The sequence below is a fragment of the Pyxicephalus adspersus genome, chromosome 4 (assembly GCF_032062135.1).
Source record: "Pyxicephalus adspersus chromosome 4, UCB_Pads_2.0, whole genome shotgun sequence".
NCBI classification, from domain to species: domain Eukaryota; kingdom Metazoa; phylum Chordata; class Amphibia; order Anura; family Pyxicephalidae; genus Pyxicephalus; species Pyxicephalus adspersus.
Genome location: NC_092861.1, coordinates 111,592,017 through 111,600,090, shown reverse-complemented (window position 1 = coordinate 111,600,090; position 8,074 = coordinate 111,592,017).

Below are 8,074 nucleotides of genomic sequence, written 5' to 3'. Positions count from 1 at the left end.
CAGATTTTCTTTCTGTCTATTGTACTAAGTTTCATTGAATGTCAGTATCACTGCTTTATAAATAGACCACAGAGGGTATTTATAGATATTTTTTCATAAGTTTTCTATATGAGCTATGTTTTGGTATAGGTTTAGTGACCTTCAACCCCCCCCCCCCCCCCCTTTAAATTGTAAGTAGTAGTTGTAGTTGTTTACTCATAGTGTGCCATTGTAGATTTTTGCCTTCTAAATCCCTGCTACAGACTGAAATAACCCCTTTACTGTCTAATGCAGTCACACATTCCAGAGTTTTTTTCTTGGACCTATTAGTACAATAATATAATATTTAATTGTGGTTGATTTTATTGTTTCTATACCATTTATTCTCTGTTCTGGTCTTTTATAGTGTATTTACAATGCTGCCTGTCCATGATTTAGGCATATTATATGTTAGGAGCAATGACATGTAATGAGCCTTTGTGTGCAGCCAGTTTCAAATTGTGAATATGCATAGGGGAGCATTGCAAGCTCCATCCAGTGCTAGATCCATGACACTGGAGCCATTAGAGAGGCTGGTATGTCCATCCCTGGCCTCAGGCTCCTTAGTTAGGGAATTCCTTCCTAAAACATACATCATTGGAACAGATGCACCCAGTATTGTGTATTACACTAAGGCTAGGTACACACGTGCAATTGTTCTCGTCCGATAATCGGCTCAGGGCCGATATCAGTCGAGAATCTGGTATGTGTACAGCATTTGTCGTCCATCGTCTGAACGAATGATGAACGATCGTAATAGAAGTGAAGGGAGATTGCAGTGGGGTGCCACTCCATGGTTCTCCTCCTCCCCTCTGCGTAGAACAAAACGGTGCTGTATGTACAGCACTCGTTCATGCATCGTGCAGTCGTTAGTCATTGGAAAGCATCGTGAAAGATCCTTTCCAACGATAATTATTGCACGTGTAAGAGGCATTGTATCAATATCAAGCCAAAGGGTGAAAGAGTGAAAGGGTACATCCTACTGGATAACAGAGAGGGACCATCTTTTATAGCATAAAATTTGCTTTTGTAGGTGTACTTCCTCTAAATATATTTCCAGTTATGTCACTACCTTCACCTTTGATATAATGGTAATTTTTTTAATCAGTTTACTTTATTAGAAACACTTGTAGGTGAAATACACATTTTGTTTATTTTTCAACATTTGTCAGTTTGAAGTCAAACTCATCTTCCATTTTGTAAAGTTGCAGAAGCTAGTCCCTGTACTTAAGTTGTTGAATAAATGTCACCGTCCACAGTAAACTTCCCACAAGAGAATGCACTATAACCTGCAGAAAGTCAAATACATTTTCTTCTTTCCTGGTTGATGGACATCTGGCATATTTAGGCCTTTCTGCCCTAGCCTGTGGGCTATGTCAGCTAATTCCAAAGAAGTGATATTAAAGTAATTATCACTGGTGATCCTGTTGCTAACATGAAAGGCTGCTAAAACCAAAAAATAAAACATTAAAAAAAAGATTACTGTAAAAAAGAATCAACCATGTGATTTACTATCATTGTCCCAGGCCCACCACTTTCATTTACTGGATTTCTGATGAAGCTATAAGCAGCACCATGACAGCCCCTCCTACCATCCATGATCTTCCTCCATTTTTCAAAGATGAAACGCACAATGTGCCAGGCTGGTTTCTCTCTATAGTATGATGGTGAGCCTTTAAATAAACCAGCAGCAAGAGAATAAAAAATGTTAAACTGTACTATGCATACATGGAAAAGTGAAAAATTACAGCAAATATAAATACCACTGGAATAGGTTATTTGCTGCTGTGCACAACAAGTAAATTAGGGCTTCTGCAAAGCCATCTGTGTTGCACATTAAAGCAATTTAGTTAGAGCAGTGGAAACTCACTGCAGCTGTCAAAATGAATAGCATCGAAAAAGGAGTACTGCTGGAAGCATATTAGTTCCTTCATCATGTGTTAAAGCCGTGCAGTGTATTTGGGAAATGAGTGTTTCAGAGCTGTATAATACATACAGTGTAGCAGACCTATTCAAGAGTGTTTATGTAATAGGGTTCCTGACTGCCCAGTATGTCTCCAGGTTAACCAGCCAAATCTGTGTCATTAACAAATAATTACTGGTCTATTTATGGTCAGTAAATTCCCAAGCCACCTTCTAATCATAGTGTCTCCAACAATCTCTAGCTGCTTTCCACACTCTGGCTGGCCTTGTCGTTTCAGGCAATTCTTACTGCACACCACAACCACTATGTCCTTATGGGAAAGCTGGCATTCCTACTATGCAGGTTAAAGAAACACAAAATGAGATATAATGTTTTTTTGAAATTACCATGTGTTACCAAGCATATACAAATGTAAGTGTAAATTTGGTTCACAGTAACTGCAAAATAATTCATGGTTCCCACACACACTGTCACATTTGGGGAGACAGGACCACAAAAGGGGTGTGAGCCCTGAGAAGGGCCAAGGCACCGAGTCTAATAAGTAACCAGGTCTTCTCCAGAGCCTCTAGTGGTGAGGATGTTGTGATGCTGGTTACCTCCAGGTTGCGGTCCTTGGACAAACCAGGGTGGGCAGGAAGAGACACGGTACCAAGTCACAAGGCAGAAAAAGTGAGGAAGAAGTAAGTGTGACACACACATTTTGTGGTCGGGGTTCTTTGCATGAACTGTGCTGCACAGTATTCAGTACCTGAAAATTATTTTTTATATATAAGCATTTGAAAGCACATCCATGAAAACACCAGCCAAATAACACACCTGGTGCAACAAAAAAGTGAATGCACATTTACAAGTGCTTTACATGTTCCCATCTCTAAAGGAATCGAGGCCTTCCTACCTGAGCCTCCTGCAGCATAATGCTCCTGATAGGGGTCAAGATTCCACATACTCAGCCCCCCCCCCCCTTAATAGCTGAAACTGGTGACTCTGTTTACTATGGAAGACCAACAGATGCCAAGTTCTCCGCTGTAACTAGACAAGCCCCTAAGAGAGACCCCCTGACTTAGATAGAGCCAGACTTAGGTAGAACCCTCCTCGATGTTCAGGCCTCCTTATACCGGCCCCCCAGCTAGACCAGGCCAAGAAACAGAAAAGATAAATACCCTAGGCATGAATTTTTGAGATGAGAATGAGGGGCACCCTGTAGGCAGCCAAAAGGATACCCCCTGCCTCACCTACACAGACCATCAGGAATTCATACATAAACATTTACTGAAACATGAATAAATGTTTGCAGCCTTTTCTTCGAGTGGAATCACTTTCCCCATAGACATTAATAACTCCAACCTCATTAATTACTCCATTCATCAATGAACCCCTGCAGCATTTTCCTAAATTTTTGGACAGAGGAATATTGATAATGGCAAAAGCAGACCCCCTTCCCTCTCCCAAATGAAATCACTGCACATCAGCAGATACTGTGCAGCCCAAAATCGTGGGGTAGTATGAGGTGGATGATGGTGTAACAAAACTTAAGGAACCACTGCATCTGCACTCTGGTGTTTGAACAAAAAAGATGAGTATATGTTTTTTGTCCACATGCAGTATATTTCTCTTCTCTGACTTAGAGAAGAAACAAAGGGTGAGTTTTTTTACTGAATGTATTTTTTTAAAAGCTGTACAATAGAAGAGGGTTTAATGGAATATATATTATAATTCATATACGTCAGGCTCATTCAGATCAATGGGGCCTGTAAATGCTTAGCAGTTATGTGGCATTGTGAAGCATTTTTAAAATGTTGCATTGTGTTTTGTAAGCTGTTTTTCAGGCTTTTGAGGAATTTTGAAGGTCATTTCCTGTGAAATTGACTGTAAACAGTATTTTGTTTCAGAGCATATTGCGAAGATTGCATTAGCAGCCAAGACCTTGTTTTAGCAATTTGATGGCGATAACATATTCCATACATCAGTGACCGCTGATGGAGGGGGTAAAGCTTTGATTTATGGAATATGTTAAAATGGGTTAAGAATATTTTCATATTTCTGTTCCATACAATGAAGTACAGTATGTTTTCATTCTGTCCTAATGATCTCATACCTCAAATATCTTAGTTACAGTAGCAGAGAAGTGCTTGCATGTTAAATGACGTATGGAAAAGATATAAACTTGCTTGTGTGGATAAAACGTATTACTTTGACTTTCAGCATCACACTGTACCTGGGACTTCTCTGTCTAAAACTGACTCAGCGCCAGAATATCCCTGTCCATCCATTCTGATTCAGTGTCAGAACGTCGTTGTTCATCCATTCTGATTCAGTGTCAGAACATCCTTGTTCATCCATACCAGAACATCCCTGTCAATCCATTCTGATTCAGTGTCAGAACATCCTTGATCATCTATTCCTAAGTACCAGAACATCCCTGTTTATCCATTCTGATTCAGTACCAGAACATCCTTGTTCATCTTTTCCTAAGTACCAGAACATCCCTGTCCATCCATTCTGATTCAGTGTCAGAACGTCGTTGTTCATCCATTCTGATTCAGTGTCAGAACATCCTTGTTCATCCATTCCTAAGTACCAGAACATCCCTGTTTATCCATTCTGATTCAGTACCAGAACATCCTTGTTCATCCATTCCTAAATCCTTGTTCATCCATTCCTAAGTACCAGAACATCCCTGTTTATCCATTCTGATTCAGTACCAGAACATCCTTGTTCATCCATTCCTAAGTACCAAAATATCCCTGTCAATCCATTCTGATTCAGTGTCAGAACATCCTTGATCATCTATTCCTAAATCAGTACTAGGACATGCTTGTTCATCCATTCCTGAGTGGCAGAATATCCCTGTTCATTCATTCATGACTCAGTACCAGAGAAACCCTGTTCATCTATTTCTTAGTACCATAGTATCCCTGTCCATCCCTATCTCTGAAAGTAGCCATTTGGTAAGGCGGTCTCCTACTCTGATCTCCGATCAGCTGTCCCTCTTTCTCTCTGATGGCTTCTGTTTACAGCGCAGGTATAGTGAGTAATGACACATCTAAATGTGTAGTTAAATCACTCTCAAAACTTTACTGTTTGCACACAGTTTATATACCAGTTCAATGGCATGATCAGTGCATGATCGCATGACTACAGACAACTAGCAGACATGACAAATGTCCTTGTGGCTCTCCTAAAACAGGATATTCATGTCAGGAGAACAGATAAATGGCCAAAGGGAGGAAAGGGTATTGATAAGAGGAGTACAACTAGTTTCAACATAATTCAATCATCTACAAAACATAACAAAAGCACAAAAATAATTAACTTCAAAACTCAGCAAAATTCCTTAGTTCCTTACACCATCTTTAACTAATATTTACATGCCAGTGTATCTTCACTGAATATATTATTCCCTACCAAGTCAGCTGCCAACCTGCAATTACTACTATTCAGCTGCAAGGTGGCTCTGGAAAGAGCACCTTTTCCTTATCTGATTTATCTTGTATAGGCTCTAAAAATAATATATGTTTCCATTTGTAAGCCAACATAGCCCTTGCACTGTTCTCCCATTTCCAGCATAAAAGATGGATATCCCTGATGAAACAACACTATAATTCCTGACTCAGCAGCATATGTAAGAAAAATATCCCTTCCTATTCTAGCTGGGTTCTCTACAAGGAGGCATATTCCTTCCTGGACTTGGAATAAAATGGTAATGAGGCAGCATTAGACAAAAGGGGTTGTTTAAATATCAGTAACTTAAAGCAACCTGAAATTACCAATTAGCTGACTAAATTATTAATTATTTGATTGATTGCTCTAGATTACCATGTAATGTGCTCCCATGAGCCATGTTCATGACAGCCCTGGAAAGAAAGTCCCACAGAAAATGGGTTGAATAAAACTGGATGTCAGGCAGCAACTTGTTGTGGAGAAGAAGTTCTGCAGGAAACAGTCTAATGCTTTATTTGTATGCTTTCAATGCCATACTTTTTTAAATATTTGAAAATGGAGTTGGGCTTGAATGTATTTTAGGACTTGTTCAATGTAGATAGCAAAGATGGGTGGGTGACCAAAGATGAAGTGGAAGGACTTATAACATCACCAATGTTGCCAGAAGACTACGAAATATGCACAAATCTATCTCTATTGCAAATCTTATCCATGAGTAATATTAGAATAGTTAGAAAAACTGGGAAATTGCCCAGACCGCCCAGAGCTCTCCCTCATCTGCCAACAGTTTTCTCTGCACCTAAGAGCTCCATTATCTGCAGCTGTCACACATTGGTTTGTGAGCATCAGTTCTCTCCTGAAAAAAAGCTTAAATAAAGAGGGCTGCACAGCAGGCTTCACCAACCTCTCTTCATGAAGACAAGACTGTGGCACAGAAAGAACCTCAATATTTGATGAATACTTATGTCTTGAGAAAACCTTTAGCCTAAGCTCCCTAGAAAGTTGAAACTATATCAGTGGTGGGAAATTCCTCATTTGTTTAAACAAAGTTGTGAATTTATCAGAACATATATACGTTCAGATTAATAAATAGGATGAATTCCTATTGAAGAACAGGTGTGGGAGAACATGGATGAATGTAAATTCTATTTTCACGAGAATGTTCAGCAAATCCCCCTTTGAAAATGGATACAAATCACTGTTATTAAAAAGTGGAGGTGTAAAATCATTGGACTCATAAGCACAGAAACCAATGCAATTGGCAAAATGTCAGAAAACATGGCTCTTTTTCTCACATTAGCCCTGGTTATATTACCACTATTTTATTTGGGATATCTTGATAATTTCATCTAAAACCCCATTATTTATGAGCTTGTATGACTTTATTATGTTCTCTTTGTATCAACATTTGCATATAGATTTGAACCTGGAGTTTTTGCAATTACAATATGGGACAAAAAGTTGTGAATTGTGTTCATGCTAACTTTGGTGATAGGTGAACTTAAACAATGTCACCTATTTGCAAAAATGTTTGTTTTTTTCTATACATCTACAGACAAACAGACACGATAAAGACCAGTCTTAGTGTTACAAAAATAATTTGCAACAAAAAAAGTATTTTAAATAAAAAGTATGGGTGTTCAATGTTGCACTAGCAAATGCAGCAGGGTGGATGTTTGGTGCTAGGTAGCCCAGTAAATTAAATCAGCTGCCCACATACAATACATATTAATATTAATGTGCTGCTTAACACACATGCTTAAAAACTTGCCCTGGTGTAAAGGGATCCTCATTAAATGGGGCCATACATAGGCTACATATACTGAACAGCCTTTTTCTAGCTAACATAAGCATCCCTGTAATTTTTATAAGAATGAAAGCAACTAAGGAGGACATGCAGATTTGTGGAAGCAAAATTGACATATTCCTAACTGTTAACAACACTGCTATTTGGCCCTCTCCTCGCAACATCTCCCAAATCTGCCCCTACCTGTCCCCAGAGACCACCATACTTCTTGTACACGCTCTTATCATCTCTCGTCTCGTTGTAACATCCTCCTCTCTGGTATTCCACTAACCCGACTCTCTCCACTACAATTTATTGTGAATGCAGCAGCCAGACTCATCCATCCTTCCCTCCGCTCCTCTTTTTAGTATCTCTTTGTAGTTCTTTTCATTGGCTTCTATTTAATCAAATTCAAGTTTCTGTGCTTTGTCTTCATATACCTTCCCTAGCCGCTCTCTTCGCTCTGCCAATGACCTATCAATGACTTCCTCACTCATAACCTCATCACACGCACGGCTCAGACTTTTCTAGAGCTGCCCCCACTCCTTGGAATGGTCTTCCTCGTCCTATTCGGCTTGCTCCTACTTTCTGCTCATTTAAAAGAGTTTGATTATTTTGCTGAATGTAAGTAATATTGCCAAAAAAAACCCTGTCTGTTTCTCTCTTTCTTGTTTATTATACACATTTAAAAGAGCACCTATACCTCTTTGAGTATACAGGCCATAAGGAATGTACATGGCTATTCTGGAGCCTGGTGTCATCCCAGCACTGCACAGCTGCTGGCACTGGGCATCACAGAATGGTGCCATCAAATAAAGTAAATTCAGGATTTCCATGCCCTGGGTATATTGTATGTAAGCTGGCCTTTATAATAGGGCAAATATTCATTGGAGAGTTTAATTTCT